General features: G+C 44.3%; 1 protein-coding gene across 5 annotated transcripts in view; it reads left to right on the top strand.

The window, feature by feature from the left end:
* The first annotated feature begins 4,210 nt into the window (after nt 1–4,210).
* Nucleotides 4,211–20,930, top strand: part of HHAT (hedgehog acyltransferase) — a 357,633-nt gene continuing 340,913 nt past the window's right edge. For 4 of the 5 annotated variants that reach the window (XR_016039577.1, XM_055419017.2, XM_055419020.2 and 1 more), the window contains exon 1: nt 4,217–4,345. The gene's annotated coding sequence lies outside the window, so the exon portion shown is untranslated. Of the gene's footprint in view, nt 4,346–20,930 lie in introns of all 5 variants that reach the window. The other variant, XM_088845241.1, reaches the window with a different exon arrangement.

The following is a 20,930-nucleotide window of genomic DNA, read 5'->3' on the forward strand; positions in this document are numbered from 1 at the left end:
TCTGTGGCTGTGGAAAACAGTATGACTGTTCCACAAAAATATGAAAAAAATAGAATTACTGTGTGATCCAGCAATTCTGCTTCTCCTTATAAACCCAGAAGAATTGGAAGCAGAGTCTGGAGGAGGTATTTGTATACCCCTGCACATAGCAGCGTTATTCATAATGGCCAAAAGGCAGAAGCAACCCAAGTGTCCAATGACAGAGAACGAATAACAATTGTATATACATACAATGGAGTACTATCCAGCCTTCAAAAGGAAGGAAATTCTGACACTTGCTACAATAGAGCTAAGCCCTGAAGGCATTATGCTGAGTTAAATGACTCCCAGAGGACAAATGCTGTATGATTCCACTTACGTAAGTGACCTAGAGTAGTCAAATTCACAGACAGAAAGTAGAATGGTGTTGCCAGGGACTAGGGTAGTGGGGAGCTACTGTTTAATGGGTACAGAGTTTCAGTGTTGCAAGAGGAAGAGTCTGGAATGGTATAACAAAGGGCATATACTTAATATTTCTGGACTGTATGCTTAACAATAATTATGATGGTAAACATTGTGGTATTTTACCACCCAGTTTTTAAAAAGTCCATGCAATTAAGCTTGCCCCCGTTGAGAATGTAATTTGAAGGGACAAAACCCCAAGGCTTCATATAATTTGCTAAATTTAAAAAATACTTAAGGCACTTTAATTGTTATATGGTTATGTAAATGACTAAATTGATAAATTAAGCATAGAACAATATGCTAAGATAGATCCTAGGTTAACAGATAGTGTGCAGAGTTGGTTAAGGTGTTTCTATATTTATATTTAGGGAGAATGTTTTAACTATTAGATAGTTTCAGCATTTAATGCATGAGTGTGCAAAGGTGAGATTTTAGAGTTTTTAAAACTGATATGATAAGACAAGTCCTTTGTTTTTTAGGCGGCACCACGTTGAGATTTATCTATTATCAAATTAATTAATCTCAACAAAAGTGTAAAAAAGTTAAGAATAAAGTTCTACCACCCAGAATTAACCTTATTTCCTTTCCAGTCATTTTTTCCATGCATAGATTTAAAAAGTACTTAGTTATGATCATATTACATGTGAATAGTAACCAATATTTTTAAAAGTTTGCAAATATAATAGATCACAGAATGTGTAAATTTTTGTCTACTTTCCACTTATGTCTGGAAAATTACAGAATTTCAGGATATTCCCCCTCTCCTCTAGTATATTTTGGGACATTATAATATTTTCCTTATTATGATAAAATTGAAATGATGTAATTTAAAATTGAGGGACTTCCCTGGCGGTCCAGTGATTAAGACTCTGTGCTGCCACCTCAAGGAGCACAGGTTTGATACCTGGTCAGGGAATTAAGATCCTGAATCCTGCAGCCCAAAAAATAAACAAAATTAAAACTGTAAAGAGCATTTTCTAAGTTATGGATTATTTCCTTAGAATCTATTCCCATAAACAAAGTTCAAAATCAAAAGATTTAAACATTAAGGGTTTTCATAATTGTAAGGGTTTTGATACTGCCAAATTGTTTACCAACCTAAAAAGTATCTGACTGCTATCACACAGCACCCTTGCCAGACTTTAAAATTATTAATTTTTGTTAATCTTTTTTTGGTGAAAAATTGTTATTTTACTTTGCACTATTTTGAACTTTTTGCAATATGCTTCCTAATTGTACATCCTGTTTTTCTCTCTTTTTTAGTACTTTTTCACGTGTCTTGCTCATCTACTACTGGCTTCTATTTTTTAGTGACTGTATTTAATCTATACTTAGTAAGTAATAACACTTTGTACCACAGTTTCTGCAAATACTTTTCCCAGTCTATAGCTTACTTTTAAAATTTGACTATTTTAATTTAATTGACTTTTTCATTCACCTATGATGAAATCAGCTCTTATTTTCATTTTGTGTTTTCCAGGGAATATGTTGTGTGTGAAGAATGGGGTTAAAGGTAAATGACAATGAACCTACATTACTATCCAATAGTGTCATTCAGAAATAACACAGGAGCTGTTATATCATTCCTGACCCTGCGTCTGACACTTGCTCTGCTGAGTTCTTAACTCCATCTCTCAGTCTGCCAAACCCATTAGGTGAGGGTTGCCATATCAAATGCAGGATACCCAATTAAATTTGAATTTCAGATAAACAGCAAATTAAAAAAAAATCAGCATGTCTTAAATATTTCATGGGCCATACCGATATTTTGAAAAATCATTCTTTGCTCATTTGAGATTCAATTGTAATTAGGCAGCCTGAATTTTTGCTACACCTGGCACTCCTACTTGGTGCTACTTTATTTACACTTGCTTCCTTAACATTATCCTGTATTATGGTTGAAGGTGGGGATGGTAGGGGCTTAGAGGAGCTAGTACCTGTTCTCACAGAGTTTGTACTCTGGTTTCCCAGAGAAGTTTTCAATCAGAAACATAATCTCCTGGACTATTTCAATAACTGCAAGAAGAAACTTAAGAGCACTGTGTTTTCCTGCTACCTAATGCAGAGTTGCAGATGACACCACCCTTATGGCAGAAAGTGAAGAGGAACTAAAAAGCCTCTTGATGAAAGTGAGAGAGGAGAGTGAAAAAGTTGGCTTAAAGCTCAACATTCAGAAAAGTAAGATCATGGCATCTGGTCCCATCACTTCATGGCAAATAGATGGGGAAACAGTGGAAACAGTGTCAGACTTTATTTTTTTCGGCTCCAAAATCACTGCAGATGGTGATTGCAGCCATGAAATTAAGATGCTTACTCCTTGGAAGGAAAGTTATGATCAACCTAGATAGCATATTAAAAAGCAGAGACATGACTTTGCCAACATAGGTCCGTCTAGTCAAGGCTATGGTTTTTCCAGTGGTCATGTATGGATGTGAGAGTTGGACTGTGAAGAAAGCTGATCGCCGAAGAACTGATGCTTTTGAACTGTGGTGCTGGAGAATACTCTTGAGAGTCCCTTGGACTGCAAGGAGATCCACCCAGTCCATTCTAGAGGAGATCAGTCCTGGGTGTTCATTGGAAGGACTGATGCTAAAGCTGAAACTCCAGTACTTTGGCCACCTCATGCGAAGAGCTGACTTACTGGAAAAGATTCTGATGCTGGGAGGGATTGGGGGCAGGAGAAGGGGACGACAGAGAATGAGATGGCTGGATGGCATCACTGACTCGATGGAGGTGAGTTTGAGTGAACTCTGGGAGTTGGTGATGGACAGGGAGGCCTGGCATGCTGCGGTTCATGGGGTCGCAGAGAGTTGGATACGACTGAGAGACTGAACTGAACTGAATGCAGTTATCCACATGTATCTGATCACAGAACCATCTGAGACCCTCTTCCCCTGGGGAGTCTGATTCTTTCGGCGTGAAGAAGGATCCAAGTGCCAGCAGTTTTCACAAGAGCCCAGGTGATTGTCCTGCTCAGATAAGTCTGTGGAACTCTGGCAGCCCTGGCGTTGGAGGCCTCTGAGTAACACCTGGCAGAAAGTCACGGTCCAAGACAGCTTCAGATCTCCCACTCTTACAACCTATTCAAAATCACTGACACAGCATTCCACAGTGCTGATCATCCTTGTAAGCTGCTTTGCCATTCACGAAGTTCATCCCTTTTGGTCTTCACTCTTAATTCTCCAGGAAAGCAGGGAAGCTTATTTCCGCTTTACAGAGGAGGACAGGGAGGCTCAGAGGGGCTAAGTTCACATGGCAAGCTCTAGAAGCCGCCCGAGCGGTAAAGCCCGCCTTCTTTCCACCCCACCACGCTACCTCCTTAGCCTGCAAAACCTCCGTGGGGACCGCTAGAGCCGGATTTCAGGTGACTTCCGTTCTCAAATCTGTTGGCAGCCACAGGCCTGCAATTAACAAACGAGGTGTAGAGATCGGTGCTTGCAATTAACAAGGGGTGGAGCAGAGATCGGTGCCTGCAGTTAACAAGGGGTGCAGCGACCGGTGCCTGCAATTAACAAACAGGGGTGGAGAGATCGGCGCGCTGCTAAGCGCAGGCACCGGGGCCCGCGGGCGAGCCGGGGCTGGACCCCGGTGGGCCGGCTGCGGGCGCTCCGGGTGCGGAGGGGCGGGCCGCCTTCCCACTGGTCCGCTCCAGCCGCGCGGCCTACTGGCCACAGTTCCCAGCGGGCACCACCCGCTTGCGAGCCCGGCAGCCCGGAGCGGCGCGCGCCGGCCCGAGGGCGGGGACGTGCTCCGAGGACGCGCGCGGGGCTGGGCCTCCAACCGCCGCTCGCGGGGAAGAGGGCGGCTTCCCGCGAAGCCCGCCGCCGACTCGGAGGTGCCGAGGGTTGTGGGGGAAGTCGGGGCGCGCGGGAACATCGCCGCCGCCCGGCGCGGCCCGGAGGTTGGTAGCTGGTGACCGTAGAGGGCCCTCGGGAAGTTAGGTGTTGACTTTTTCCTTAAGGTTGAAAAACAAAAAGAAACGCGCCAGACGCTTTCCGTTTCCCATTCCCGTGCATACGCGCGCGCCCGGAGGCGGGGCAGAGGACGCGCCGGGTCCCGCGCCGGAGACAAAGGCGGCGGCGGCGGCGGCACTGGCCGTGCGCCCGGGTCAGGGCGGGGCTCTCCGCGGCCGGCCGAGTCCGTGCGCGCCCCTGCCAGCGCCCCCCTCCCTGGCCTCGTCCCAAATTGGCATTGTTGCGGGAAGTGTGGACGCTGGACCCCTTCCTTGGTGGTCTTAAGAGTGCGCCAGCCTGACTTGCTGCGGCTCCAGGGACAGCGCTCTCCCCCACCCCCCCAAAGTTAGAGACTTCTTGCTTTCTACTCTCCGGACTCAAGTCTCCCTCTTTCCTTTTACGCCTGACCTTTAGGTGGCATCAGTCTTTACGTGGGAAGGCCTTCCTCCCCGTCGTTCCTACCAAAGCGGTCGGGAGAGGTGCTAGGATGGATGGCATTGGCGTTAAGAAATGTACTGCTTGATTGGTTCGTGGCTCTTGGATCAGGGCGGTCAGGCCATTGAGCTGGCATCCCGGGTGGTTTGTATCATATGGGGTGAAACTCATTGTTTCTGCCCTTACTGTTTTGTGTTCCTCCTTCCTTCATTCGCAGAGCTAGGTGTTTACTGCTAGGTGTTTACGTTTATCATTTATAGTGATAAATGCTGTGGGAACACTAGGAGAGGCGGGGGAAACCTTTCCTGAGGAGGGGACTTTGTACTGGGCTTTGAAGAATAGTATGATATTTTTTCCTTCCGGTGTTCATGGTCCATCTTTTCTGTATTTTTTTTTTCTCCCTCTTGTCTCAGTGACAGACCATAATTGTCATTAAGTGTTGGATCAGAGCTCTTACCTGAAAGATTGAACTAATAGTAACAGGGATGATGTGCTTGTTAGGTGCTTTAAATCCAGTATTTCTAAACCTTGCAGTAACCGGGAAGGATAGTATTAACCCTTGTCACGGCAGAAGAAAGAAAGGCTTAGGGGAGATGCCAGAGCCACAGAGAGTAGGTGCTGGGTCGGGTTTTGCACTTCTCTTTCTGGATCAAAGCCTATGCTTTATTTATTGTTTATTTTGCCCCCTCCTTGGGAAGTAGGTTATACAGACTAAGGGTGAAGGCCAAGTCTCTGGAGATAGCAGTCATTTCTGTGGGTGGCTCTGTGTTGGTGTTAACTCTGTAGATAATGTCAGGAACTAGCCAGGGTGATGGGCTTCTCTGGTGGCTCAGACAGTAAAGGATCCACCTGCAGTCCTGGAGATCCAAGTTTGATCCATGGGTGGGGTCTCCTCTCTCTTCCCAGGAGAAGGAAATGGCAACTCACTCCAGTATTCTTGCCTGGAGAATTCCATGGGCAGAGGAGCCTGGTGGGCTACAGTCTAGGGGGTCACAAAGAGGTGGCCAGACGGCTGAGCGACTAATGCTTTCAGCCAGGGCGAACCTTACTCATCTGTGTCTCCTTCCAGGGCAGGGCCTAGCCGAGGGCAGGCGCTCCTTAACTGTTGCCTGGGAGCTCCCTAGCCTGGGTGAGATCCTTGATTCCTTGTCCTGTGCTTTACCCTTTTTTTTTGTTGCCGTGGACTTCTTTCAAGTCTGGGGAAGCCAATTTTTAAAAGGCGTTTAAAAATACATAGTTACAAATTCTATTGATACAGCAATCAAAGTAGTACAAACCCCCCCACAATTATAATGTATTTCTTTTTAAAAAAAAATCAATCCATTAAGTATCAAAACTCAGTGCTGTATCAGATAAGGTGTCAGGATTTCAAAGTAGTGATGCCTATGTAAATGATATGTTGCAGTATTTGCAACAGCCTCACTGTGGCATGACAGTGTGACTTACTGGTGACAGTCACTGGAAATGCTCTTGCTCTCCACATGTATAATCACATGAACTCCTGAATTTCAGAGGTTCGTGAAAATAAAGATGTATGGGAAAAGGCACTGAAGTTCACAGGTGTAGAATTCAGGAGACCATGAACACCTTGTGGATAGAGGGCTGGTATCTAGGTTACAAACCCTGCTTAGTGGTGGTTTTCTTCCTCCACTTTCTTGCTGGCCACCCTCTAGTGTTACACTTGGTTTCCTTCTCCTCCAGTTCCTGCCTCCTTTCCCTCAGGTTCACAGTTGTTTTTGATGGTCAGAGCTGTTGAAAGAGAATTGCTGGATTGTTTGCCTGCTCCATCTGCGCTGGTCTTGCTCTGCATAATTCTGCTGGAGAATATTCCCACAACAGTGGTTTTGTTATCTAATGCATGACCATCTTCCCTTCTTTCCTTCCCTCCGATGGTGTATGGTGTTACCAGTGTCAGGCAAGAAGGGAGTTATCACTACATGTCCTACAGATGTTTTAAAAAATCTTCAGATGTTATTGTGAACAATTTGATGGTAGTACATTTGAATATTCAGATGACATGGACAAGTTTTTTGAATAAAATACCTCATAAGACCCAAGAACTAGAAAATTTGTGTAGTTCCATATCTGTAAAGAAATTAAATTTTTATTTAAAAACCTTTTCAGAGTAGAATTTCCAGGCCCAGATGGCTTCACTAGTGCAGTATTACAAACATTTAAAAAAATAAGAAAGAAGGAATACTCCCTGACTGCTTTCATGAGGCCAGCATAACCTTGTTACTAAAGCTTGATAAGGAGGTTATAAGAAACTCTAGGCCAGACTCTCATGGAAAAGACACAAAAGCCCTAAAAGGAAGTATTGGTAAATCAAATCTAGTGACCTATACCTGTAATTATGGGACACTAAGCTGTGACCAAGTTGGATTTATTCCAGGAATGTAAACTTTGTCTAACATTAGAAAATCAATAATTGTAATTTAGCCACAGAATAAAGGAGGAAAACTACTTAATAAAATTCAGCACCCATTTGTGATAAAAATTCTTTGTAAGCCAGAACATTGAGAGATTTAAAACACTTAAAATAATAGAGGGTAAATCACTACTCCACAGATAACTCTGTGGATTCATTTTAAGCCCAACTGAAATCCCAACAGATTTTTTTCAAAAATAGCCGATAAGCTAATTTTAAATATATATATAGCAATTCTAGACGATCTTAGTAAAGGAGCAAAGTTGGAAGACTTCAGCTGCTAGATGAATATGTAGCTTGTCAGCGTGATGTGGATACAATGCCAGATAGACCATGGACCCAGGTAGAGAATTCATAAACAGGCTCACATGTCTCAGATCTCTTGATTTATAACAAAAGTGACTCTGCAGTGCTCTGGAGAAAGGACAGTTCCTGGGCCAATTGGATATCCAAACAGACAAGGTGAATTTTGATCATCTACCTCACCTTGTATACAAAAATTAATCAATATGTCATACGGCTAAATGGGAGATCTGAAACAAGAAAGCTTCTGGAAGAAAGCAAAGTAGAACACCTTTATGACAAGGTTTATTGAATAGGACCCAAAAAGCACTAATTATAGAAGAAAATATTGGTAAGAACTACTGTTCATCAAGAGATTCCATAGAGAGAAAAGGCAACTTGCAGGATGGGTGAAGGTATTTGTAAGGGCTATATCCAACAAAGGACTCATACCCAGAATGTAGAAACAGTTTTTCACAAATCATTGAGAAAAAGATAGCCTAGTAGAAGAATGGGCAGGTCACTTCCCAAAAAAGATTTTCAAATAATCAATAAACATATGAAAAGGGAATTAACCTCATTAGTAATTAGGGAAATACAAATTGAAACTACAATGGGATATCACTCTGTACTCACCAGAGTGGCTAAAAAACACAAAACCCTGTCATTGCTGAGTACTGGTTAGAATATGGAAAACTGGACCTCTTATACATAATGGCTGATGGGTATGGAAGTTAGTATAACTGTTTTAGAAACTGTGTTGCAGAATTGCAGTATCATTACTCAAACTGGGCAGATGCATCTCCTATGACTCAGCTACTCCGTTCTTGATAAACTCTGAACAGTAAGGCAGATACATTTGCACCGAAAGACGTGTAATAGTATATGCAGAGCAGTATTATTCCTAATAGCTTGAAATTGAAAACAACCCACGTGTTCATCAATAGTAGAATGGACAGAAGTGTAAGCAAATCGCTTATACAATGGAATACCCCACAGTAATGAGAATGAACAAATCATTGCTTAACATACAACATGGATGAACCTTGCAAAGGTAGAACTGAAAAAAAGGTAGACACGGCAAGAGTTAGTGCTTTGTGAATCCTTTTTTTTTATTTGAAGTTCAAAAATGGGCAAAACTAAATAAACTAGGGTGTTAGGAGTCCTGCTAGTGGTCACCTTTAGTGGAACTGAAAGGACAGAGAGGGAATTCAGTTTTTCATCTAAGTAGTAATTACTGGAATGAGTTTGCTTTTTGAAAGCCTTATACTTTTTTTTTTAATTAAGCATACTTTAATACAAAATTCACTTAAAATATATTATTAAATTTTTGATTCATTCAGGTGCCCCTAATCTGGGGAGTGTAAGATGTGGTGGACATGATTCTGGTGATTAAAAAGGCTTCAGATAGGTTGAGAATTTTCCAGGGAAGGGATACAATATCACATCAGTAACTTTTCTGAACTAGGGGCTTATAAATCCACCTCCTTTTCTTCCAATCTTTAACAGCAGAGATCTGGCTTAAGGGCAGTTCATATAAAAGGACTTAGAGTTATGTTTGATAGTAAGATTGACAGCAGTGTGAGACAGAAGCTGAAAAATGCTACGTTGAGAACTGAATACAAAATTTTGTTTTCAGGTTTCATTTTCTTGCAGCTTAAGTTTTTAGTTTATAACAATTAGATTAAAATATTCTGTACAGAAATCCTTTTAATGAAGTACTTTCCTCCCACTTGACCATGAACTAATTGAGGATAGGGGTGGCATATTAGTTTCCTATTGTTTCTGTAATGAATTACCATAAACTTAGTGGCTTAAAACAGCAGAAATTGGTTATTTTATAGTTCTGGAGATCAGAAGTCCAAAGTGGGTTGTTGGGGCAGGGTTCCTTCTGGAGACTCGGTGTGGTGGGGGCGGGAGGGGTGTCTATTTTCTTTGCTAGTGTTCTCTGTCTATTACATCCCTTTATTCTTGGCCCCTTCACCACCTTCAGAGCGTATCCCTCTAACCTCTGCTTCCATCATCGTCTCTTCCTGTCTGTCTCTGACCTGCCTTCTTCCCTCTTTCCCTCTTAGCAGGACCCTGTGCTTACATCGGGCCCGTGTGGATAATCGGGGATAATGTCCCCATCTTTCCATTTTTGACCGAATCACATCTGCAGAGTCGCTTTGCCATATAAGGTAACATATTTACATGTTCGGGAATTAGGGCATGGACTTTTTTCTAGGGGAGCCATATCTGGCACATCCTCCAGATGGAATCTTTATTTTGTCTTCACAAATAGCACAGTTCCCGATTCTGTAGGAGCTCATTGATGTCTGTCGAATGAAGGAATGAGTCTCAGTTTTCACTGTTTGAAGCCTAGTTTCCCAAGAGGAGAAATGATGGTCTTGTCCTACTCTGGCTCTGCACACCTGGAATTTTGTGTTCAGCTCTAGGTACCTGTCCTGTAAAGAGACAACTGACAGCTGATAAAGGGTCTGAGAGCCAGGCCATGGAAGAAATGATTAGAGGCAGCCTGGGGGTTTGTCCTGGAAGAGGGCTTGGGGTGGAGCGGATGGCATTAATTATCTTTCAGTATTTATGAGTATGATTGGCAAGAATAGTGAATTATTCTTTCAGTATACTTAATAATAGTGGGAATAATACTAAAGACAACAAGAATAAGCATTTTAGAGCTTACCATGGTCAACGTAATGTTCTATCTCTTTGTAAACACATTTAGTCGTCACGGCAACTCTCAGAAGATAGTTCAGTTCAGTTCAGTCACTCAGTCGTGTCCGACTCTTTGCGACCCCATGAAGCACAGCACGCCAGGCCTCCCTGTCCATCACCAACTCCTGGAGTTCACTCAGACTCATGTCCATCGAGTCAGTGTTGCCATCCAGCCATCTCATTCTCTGTCGTCCCCTTCTCCTCCCGCCCCCAATCCCTCCCAGCATCAGAGTCTTTTCCAGTGAGTCAACTCTTAGCATGAAGTGGCCAAAGTATTGGAGTTTCAGCTTTAGCATCAGTCCTTCCAGTGAACACTCAGGACTGATCTCCTTTAGAATGGACTGGGTGGATCTCCTTGCAGTCCAAGGGACTCTCAAGAGTCTTCTCCAACACCCCAGTTCAAAAACATCAATTCTTCAGCGATCAGCTTTCTTCACAGTCCAACTCTCACATCCATACATGACCATGGGAAAAACCATAGCCTTGACTAGACGGACCTTGGTTGGCAAAGTCATGTCTCTGCTTTTTAATATGCTATCTAGGTTGTCATAACTTTCCTTCCAAGGAGTAAGTGTCTTTTAATTTCATGGCTGCAATCAGCATCCGCAGTGATTTTGGAGCCGAAAAAAATAAAGTCTGACACTGTTTCCACTGTTTCCCCATCTATTTCCCATGAAGTGATGGGACCAGATGCCATGATCTTAGTTTTCTGAATGTTGAGCTTCAAGCCAACCTTTTCACTCTCCTCTTTCACTTTCATCAAGAGGCTTTTGAGTTCCTCTTCACTTTCTGCCATAAGGGTGGTGTCATCTGCATATCTGAGGTTATTGATATTTCTCCCGGCAATCTTGATTCCAGCTTGTGCTTCTTCCAGCCCAGCGTTTCTCATGATGTACTCTGAATATAAGTTAAATAAGCAGGGTGACAATATACAACCTTGACGAACTCCTTTTCCTATTTGGAACCAGTCTATTGTTCCATGTCCAGTTCTAACTGTTGCTTCCTGACCTGCATACAGGTTTCTCAAGAGGCAGGTCAGGTGGTCTGGTAGTCCCATCTCTTTCAGAATGTTCCACAGTTTATTGTGATCCACACAGTCAAAGGCTTTGGCATAGTCAATGAAGCAGAAATAGATGTTTTTCTGGAACTCTCTTGCTTTTTCCATGATCCAGCGGATGTTGGCAATTTGATCTCTGGTTCCTCTGCCTTTTCTAAAACCAGCTTGAACATCTGGAAGTTCACGGTTCACGTATTGCTGAAGCCTGGCTTGGAGAATTTTGAGCATGACTTTACTAGCGTGTGAGTAAGGGCACTGAAGCACAGAGAGGTCATGCAGCCTGTACTGGGTCACACAGCTAGAAAGTAGCAAAGCTGGGGTTCAGCCTTTGGCATTCTGACTCCAGAGCCACGCTTTAAACTATCACTCTGTCCTGCCTCCGTGCTTTTAGTTTCTCCAGGTATGGTAAGACTAGTAGCAGAACGCTTTTGAGAAATGGAGGGGCAGATTTTGACTCAGTTTAAGAAAAGAAGAGAGAACAATAAGAACTTCTTTGAAATAGAGTTTCCCTGCCTTGCAGTATTACTAGAAATGGTCAGGTAGGGTATTGTACTGAGTCGGCCAAAAAGTTCTTTTGGGTTTTTCTGTACCATCTTGTGGAAAAACTCAAACAAGCATAATAGCCAACCCAACAAAAGAAATTCCCAAACTGGCTCGATCCGACCAGGCGACAGTACTGATTTTGAAATTTGGTTTGGGAAGGTAATTCTTTAAAATATATGTCTCTCTCAACCTTTATGACCTTTTCCTTAATAAAGATCTCCTGTGAGATGTTGTTTTCCCACTGCCTCTCCAGACTTTACGTATTAGCAGTTCTAACATCCTGGTGTGGTAAGCCATGTCTCTGCCCCTTTTTAAGATACTCCCAGCTGGCGCTAAAGAACCTGCCTGCCTGTGCAGCAGACAAGAGACATGGGTCAGTCCCTGGGTCGGAAGATTCCCTGGAGGAGGGCATGGCAACCCAGTCCAGTATCATTGCCTGGAGAATCCCATGGACAGAGGACCCTGGCGGGCTACAGTCCGTGGGGTCACAAGGAGTGGGACACAACTGAAGCGACTTCACACACACACACACTCAAGAGTCAGAAGCTGTTCTCTCTTCCCCTTTGAGTCTGGGCTGAGCTTTTGACCAATAAAACGTTCTGTGCATTCTGGAGCCTGGTCCTTAAGAGACCTTGCCCCTCTTGCTTTTGTTCTTTAAGACCCCGGAGCCGCTATGCTATGAAGGCCCAGCCTACTAGAGGACACATGCCCACATGGAGGAGAAGTAAGGCACCTAGGTGATGGCTGGCACCAAATGCCAGGCGTGTGGGTGAGATCATGTTGTCCCCTCCAGCTGCCTTGAGCCAGGGCAGTGGCAGTCATGTGAGTTGATGCCAGGTGAGATCTGCAGAAGGACTGCCCAGATTGCCATCCCCCAGAATCACAGGAGAGCATACAGCTTGTTATTTTAAGCCACCGTGTTTTGGAATGATTTATTGCACAGTGACACATAGCTGATACATAATATTTTGGTGCATATTTGGATGTTGTGATAACGTATTTTTAAATATTCAGTAATTAGACTTTTACCCAGCCCAGTGGACCTCTCCAATCGCAGCTGATCATTCCAATGTATGGGTGAAGCCTTTCTGGGTTTAGGAAAGTGTTTCTCTTTAGAATGATGTGGGTAGAAGAATGAGACTCTTAAGCCAGGTTGGGAGAACACTGCACTATGAGAAGACGCCATGAATCTGGCCTTGGTTTTTCTGGTAGAAGTCATGTAATTTGTATTCTGCAAATTAGGTCTCTGTTTGAACACGTTGGGCCTGGAAAAGAGTAAAAGTCTCCTAACGTTTTTTCCGAAATGTGCTAGAATATTGCTCTGCTGTGTCATTTTCCTTTCTGGACTGCCTTTGTCATTTCAGTGGGCATGAGTTTCTTTTACTTTATTACTTTGGGTTTCCAGAGTGCTCATTTGTTCCTAACTGTAGAACTGTTTCAAGTTTCCTCAAGCCTTATCTCTATGCAAGTGCTGACTTTCCCCTCTTATATCCGAGGTAAACTGGTTTGGTTTAGTTCGTCTTCTTCAGTAGATCTCTTAAGAAATGTGCGAGTTAGATGTTTCCTGTGTATTTGGATTACATGTAGCTGATTTTCTTCCTGGGGCGTATCTATACTTTAAATTCTTTTGCGTGTGTATAGCTTGTATTATCTTCTAGCTTTCCTGATGAATTGATTTCATGGTAGATGTTGAAAAAGATGAATCGGGTGAACTTGAAGAATAGGGAGGTGGGTGAAGGACAGCCCTGGAATTAGACTTGGTGAGTATTAAGGTCTGCTGCTTAGATTTGTGTGATTTGGGGCAGATTTCTTGATCCTTCTGGGCTTTGGTGGTCTTTTGTGTTAATGAGGGTACCAGAAGTACCAATCTCAGAGCTGTTATGGAGATTAAGTGAAAGAATACTTTTAAAGTGCTTTTTCAGTGTAGGTAATCTGTCAGTACTACTTATTAGAGTTCAGTTCAGTAGCTCAGTTGTCTCCGACTCTTTGTGACCCCATGGACTGCAGCACGCCAGTTGCTCAAACTCATGTCCATTGAGTCGGTGATGCCATCCAACCATCTCATCCTCTCTTGTCCCCTTTTCTTCCTGCCTTCAATCTTTCCCAGCATCAGGGTCTTTTCCAGTGAGTCAGTATTAGAGTACAGCTGTTACTTAACCCTGGGTAAACTCAGTAGAGAAATATTTCAGTTTAGTTCGTTGGGCATGATGATGGTGATGGTTCTGGAGATTGTTAACTTCATGCTGAGGTTGCTGTTTTAAAGTCATCTGGTGCATGGGAGTATTTGGCTCCTCTGTCCATGGAATTCTCCTGGCAAGAACACTGGAGTGGGTTGCCATTCCCTTCTCCAGGCGATGTTCCCGACTCAGGGATCGAACGCAGGTCTCTTGAATTGCAGGTGGATTCTTTGCAGTTTGAGCCACCATGGAAGCCCAGGTGCTATTTAGACCCTATTTAGTGCTAAACACCAAGGGCAAGGAGCAGGAAAGGACTTAAAGTGGAAGTGTGGGAATCCATTTGTTGTACTTAGCAACAGTAAAGATGAAGGACTTTTGAGAAGGTATTGGAAGTCGCTGGGGAAAAGCATCTTACAGGAGTGGTGTGTGTGCATACTTCAGGCGTTGGCACAGCGAGCTGTCCTTTTCTGCCAAGAGTAAGGAACAGGATTTCTGCCTACGAGAGTGGGAGTTGAGAACTTGGGTTCTGTTTTTTGCTCCATTGCTGGCTTCTCTGGGTCCTTGGGCAGATGGTGTCTTTTCTCTGAGCAGGACTCTGATCCCTGAGAAAAGAGCTAACCGTTAGTCCTCCTGGTGAGAATGACAGTGGATGGCATCTTTGAAAGCAGGTGGAGTGTTAAATTACAACGTGGAAGCAACTGTACATTGCTTCAGTATAGAAAACTTTCTCTTCGTGGAGGAAGTCTTGCCATTTTCCAGCTGAGATTTTATTACGTGGGCCCCGTGAGTTCTATAGTTCCCAGATAAATATAGTACTTTTTGGAACTACTCAGCCTGGGGCTCTCATGCCCAGTGCAGGGCAGAGCAATCTCGTTCCTCCAGTCTGGCTTCTTTCCCTTAATCCCAGGAGAACCTTTGCCGCGGTTTCCTTCCAAGACTAATCTTAAATGCGCGGTCTTTCTTAGCCTTAGCTTTGTGCCCCTCCCTGACTCTCAGTAATACCAGCTAGAGATAATGTAGTCTTAGCAGCTTTGGAGATACTGTTTTGGGTCCTTTATTCCCCTCCACCCCACTGCCTCCTGGACTAGTTTGGTGCCATGGGCAACTTGATTTTTCCTACTGTGTTGCATGGTTCTAGAATTTTCTCTCCACTTCCTACCGAGGGCCTGAATTGGTCACCTCCCTGCCTCTCGACGCTACCACCATGTCAAAGGTCTTCTCCCTGAAGCTTCACACAAAAATTAAATGTCATGTATGTTTAAGACCTTTTGCCGCTTGGCTCCTAAACTACCCACATGTTTTCTTTCTCATGGTCCTGACCAGGGTCCCCTCTGAAGTGGAAGTGTTCCCAGACAGATCTTCATCATCAGATCTCCCTGTAACCCTCCTTAGCTGTCACTCACATCAGTAATGCAACCTCCTTTATCTAGTTCGATCATCAAAGTGGATTCCTACTTTGAAACGGGCCATGTTGTAGGTTGGCTGTTTCGAATAGAAATCATGATGCAAATGGTGATGAGTTTCTAGGCTATTGAATGTGAGAGTGCAAGTTAGCCACTCAGTCGTGTTCGATTCTTTGCTACCCCGTGGACTGTAACCCGCCAGGCTCCTCTGTCCGTGGGATTCTCCAGGCCAGAATACTGGAGTGGGTTGCCATTCCCTTCTTCTCCATGAAATCTTCCTGACCCAAGGATCGAACCTGGGTCTCCTGCATTGCAGGTGGATTCTTTACCGTGTGAGCCACAAGGGAAGTCCAGGCGGTCGCATGGCTGCCCACTTAGCTGATAATGTTCCCGCAGCCCTGACTCTATGCATGAAAAGCAGAAAAGAGGCATTACTTACACATTTGAGTAAGGACTTCTTTGATTTCATTGTGGTAGCTTGCGCCTAAAGAAGAGCATAATCATGTTTAGAAAACTGGAACATTAGACACTTGAGAATTTTCTGAGTCTTTAGGAACCTTGATGAGTTTGGACATTAAAAAAAAAAATTCTAGTTATATTCCCAAAGGTGCAGCTTTCTTTTCTTTGATATTGTTGTGTCATTAAATCCCTTAAAACATATCTACCCTGATTGGCTCTCTGAGTGCACAGCTGAGATGAGCGGAGGTGGGGAGAACACCTGAGAGAGGAATCTTCCTGGGCTAAGTGGACAAGGGTTGAAAGGATTATTAAGAAAGAAGGCTCTGTTAAGGACAAGCGGGTTCGTGTGTGATGGCGGTGTTTTCAGGTTACATTCCTGGGACTGTGAACGGTGAGCCAAGAAGAGGGAGTTCTGCACATAATTCCTTGGGGGCTAAAAAAGGAGATGGTGAGAAGAGACGCTGGGCAGAAAGCTCTCCAGAGGGCCCCCAGGGACATGTTGTCGCTGTCTGGGGTGGCCTTGGGCTGGATGTGGGGGCAGGAGGAGGATGAGACATTGGAGAAAGCTCTTGGGGTCCTGATGTGCGGAAGAAGGCCCCGCAGCAGGTGGGACGCCCAGTCCCTCCCACCATGGGAGGTCAGTTAGAGGTCATCAGAAGGAAACCCAGGGCTCTGGCAAGGTAAGCTCCCGATGAGTTCAATTCACTAACTGATCCGCTGGGACGGATTTTAGCTAGTGTTCATGGAGTGTTTCCTCTGTGTCAGGCCCTGGGTACGCCTTTTACATTTAATCCACTTAATAAGTCTATGAGGAAGCATATCTGAGAAGCTGTGACCCACTTGAATTCCCGGTCACCCCCCAGGTCTGCCTGATGCAGAATCCACTACTGTTAGTCAGCAGGAGGCTGTTTGGTCCAGTCCCCAAATGTTAAATATGAGGACACAGCCCTTTGCTTTGTTACTTATTACTAAGTGTCTCTGTGTTTATGTCTGCAGAGCATAGACAGTATAGCCAATAGCAGTGTCAAAAAACATTTGAGTTTTCTAGTTTTCTGCCAGTTAAGTAACTAATGCAGGGGAGTTGTCCTCGAAGGAGAATGTTCACTAAAAGCTTCAAAAGTGCAGGACTTCTGGAAGTTTTAGTTATTCTCCAAGATTATTTATGTTCACATTTCAGTAGCTTTTGAAGAGGGGTTCAGTTCTTTGCTGATTGAGGAAGTTATCCGAGAGAGTAATACCAGCATCCTTGGGAAGGAGAGCGAATACAGAACTCAGAGGTTGTAGCAAGGACCTACCGTATAGGACAGGGCACGCTGCTCAGTGTTCTGCGGCATCCTGGGTGGCAGGGGGCTTGGGAGGGGGTGACGGATACATGTACATGCATGACTGAGTCCCTTTGCTGTTCACCTGAAACGGTCATAGTGTTGTTTATCAGCTGTAACCCATGACAAAACAAAAAGTTAAAAAAAAAGCCCAGGGGTTGAAATTTATGCTGCTGCTAAGTCACTTCAGTCGTGTCCGACTAATTTACTTACCACTAAATGGAAAATTGCTATATTCCTACAAAGTCCCCCAAAGAGATCTTAACATATTTTGGGAGATGCCAGGCATTTAAAAATAAAGGGTAGTGGTTCTGAAAAGTAGTAGGGGATCCCGGGAAGGCGTTGTTGAAATTCCAGGGCCTAGAGAGATTGGCCGTGGAAGTACGAGTGGCGGATTCTGGGTCTTCTAGGAGCTCTGCAGGAGAAACTCATGCCTCGGCAACTTGTCGGTAATTACCAGGGGACCGTCTGGTTGGAGGACCACTGATTTCTGACCTCATATTTTATGAAAGGGAAAGTTTATATCCCTTCCTGCTCTGACTCCCTGAAGGATGGGGTTTGTGAGTAGTAGGTTCTGAGCCAGACTCTGAGGACAAGTGACTCCATCAACTGGTATTCAAGGGGCTCCATCCCTGAGGGGTTAGGTGGGGGCCCAGGGGTCTCAAGACATGGATTTGAGCCCTGGCTCCATTATTTCTGATTGAATGACCTCACCGTGTTCACATTCATCATCTATAAATGCCTGCCTCCCTTGCTCCACATACTTCACCCAACTCTTGTGAAAATACAATGAGCTCATGGGTGACATCTGAGTTTTGGCATTAGAATCCCAGACCACCTGACCTGCCTCTTGAGAAACCTGTATGCAGGTCAGGAAGCAACAGTTAGAACTGGTCATGGAACAACAGACTGGTTCCAAATAGGAAAAGGAGTACGTCAAGGTTGTATATTGTCACCCTGCTTATTTAACTTATATGCAGAGTACATCATGAGGAACGCTGGGCTGGAAGAAGCACAAGCTGGAATCAAGATTGCTGGGAGAAATATCAATCACCTCAGATATGCAGATGACACCACCCTTATGGCAGAAAGTGAAGAGGAACTCAAAAGCCTCTTGATGAAAGTGAAAGAGGAGAGTGAAAAGGTTGGCTTGAAGCTCAACATTCAGAAAATGAAAATCATGGCATCTGGTCCCATCACTTCATGGGAAATAGATGGGGAAACAGTGGAAACAGTGTCAGACTTTATTTTTTTGGGCTCCAAAATCACTGCAGATGCTGATTGCAGCCATGAAATTAAAAGATGCTTACTCCTTGGAAGGAAAGTTATGACCAACCTAAATAGCATATTAAAAAGCAGAGACATTACTTTGCCAACAAAGGTCCGTCTAGTCAAGGCTATGGTTTTTCCAGTGGTCATGTACGGATGTGCGAGTTGGACTGTGAAGAAAGCTGATCGCCGAAGAACTGATGCTTTTGAACTGTGGTGCTGGAGAAGACTCTTGAGAGTCCCTTGGACTGCAAGGAGATCCAACCAGTCCATTCTAGAGGAGATCAATCCTGGGTGTTCATTGGAAGGACTGATGCTAAAGCTGAAACTCCAATACTTTGGCCACCTCATGTGATGAGTTGACTCACTGGAAAAGAGTCTGATGTTGGGAGGGATTAGGGGTGGGAGGAGAAGGGGACGACAGAGAATGAGATGGCTGGATGGCATCACCGACCTGATGGACATGAGTTTGAGTGAACTCCAGGAGTTGGTGATGGACAGGGAGGCCTGGTGTGCTGTGATTCATGGGGTCGCAAAGAGTCGGACATGACTGAGCGACTGAACTGAACTGAACTGATCACGTATTAGAAGTGCTTGCTGGGGGCTTAACTTTTTGCTCTTGTTTTAATTTGACTTTGACATATTTAAGAGGTTGAAGTAAAGCAATGTTGGCCATAGAGGGGTTTACATTTAGCTTGCTGTATGTCATTTGGGAAGTGATCATTTAATTTCCAGAATTTTAGGACTTCCTGTTACCTGCTTTATTACTTAAGAGTAAGACATGGCTGCCATACCGAGAGCTTTAGAATAGCACAGCCTTAAACCACCTGGGAATGCATTTCTCTTCCGTGTAACAGTCCAGCGATATGAGGTGCAGGGCAGTTTTGGGGTGGGGTGGAGGTGGTACATGCAGTTAGGAACTGAGGTGCCTCTGTCTTGTTTTTCTCTGCGGCTTTCACCCCTTGGTCTAAAGGTGGCTGTTCCAACTCCATCCAGCAGGAAGAGAATGACCACAGCCTCAGAGCCAGAACTATGCAAATATCCACCCTTGGATACACTGTATGAGCTCAGCATCCTTGTGTCCAGATAAAAATTCAGTTCCTGTGCAAGAAGGGAGATTGCATATACAGAGTGGGCAACTCACAGTGTCTGCCAATGGGATCTTGCTGTTAGCTTCCCTTTAAGAAGCGCCCGGAAGATGGAAGACACCGTGGTTTTGTTAATCTAGTCTTCTAAACCACTATGGGATGGCATTTGAAGGGGAGAACGAGGAGGAGGCGGCTGTTGGGTTAGAAGAGGTTTGGAGATGGTTTGTGCTTTTAATTTTTTGATGTATGTATTTACTTGGCTGCCAGCAGGATCTTTAGTTGCAGCATGTGAACTCTTAGTTGCGACGTGTGGGATCCAGTTCTCTGAGCATGGAGTCCTGGCCACTGAACCACCAGGGAAGTCCCTGGGGCTCTCTTCTCTTTAGGCTTTTGAACAATAATTTGTTATTCCTGGAGCATGTGGGAGTCCTGTCCTGCTGCGTTTGGTGACCTGTGCTGGGTTTCGTGGACTCAGATCGTTGTCCCTGCTCTCTAAAGGTCTGCTCTGCGGGGCAGACGGGTGTGGCAGGAGTGAGGACAGACGTGGCTGGTGTACATGTGATGGCAGGCAGGTGGGCGGCCATGGGGCTCAAAGGGAAAGACCTGCCCACCCTGGGCAAGCAGGGTGTGTGTGTGTGTGTGTTTGTGATGTATGTGATATGTGTGTGTATGTGTGATGTGTGTGTGTATGATGTGTGTGAGGTTTGTGTGTGAGATGTGTGTGTAAGATATGTGTGTGTGAGGTGTGTATGTGTGTGATGTGTGTGTGATGTGTGTGTGATGTGTATGTGTGTGGTGTGTGTGTATGATGTGTGTGTGTCATGTGTGTGTGATGTGTATGTGTGTGGTGTGTGTGTATGATGTGTGTGTGTTATGTGTGTGTGTGTGGTGTGTGTGTATGATATGTGTGTGTGATTGTATGTGATGTGTTTGTGTGATATGTGTGTGTATGATACGTTTGTGTGAGGTGTGTATGTGTGTAATGTGTGTATATGATGTGTGTGTGTGATGTGTGTGTGATGTATATGTGTGTTGTATGTGTATATGATGTGTGTGTATGATATGTGTGTGTGATTGTGTGTGTGTGTGATTGTGTGTGTGTGTGTGATGTGTGTGTGGTGTGTGTGATGTGTGTGTGTCATGTGTGTGTAAGATGTGTGTGATGCGTGTGTGTATGAAGCATGTGTGTGATGTGTGTGATGTGTGTGTATGAAGCGTGTGTGATGTGTGTGTATTTGTGTGTGATGTATGTGTGTGTGTATGATATGTGTGTGTGTGTATGATATGTGTGTGTGTTTGGTGTGTTTGATGTGTGTATGATGTGTGTGTGTGATGTGTGTGTGTGATTGTGTGTG

Source organism: Moschus berezovskii, chromosome 17, assembly GCF_049115385.1.
Source record: "Moschus berezovskii isolate FMDL1 chromosome 17, NW_MosBer_1.0, whole genome shotgun sequence".
Taxonomy (NCBI): domain Eukaryota; kingdom Metazoa; phylum Chordata; class Mammalia; order Artiodactyla; family Moschidae; genus Moschus; species Moschus berezovskii.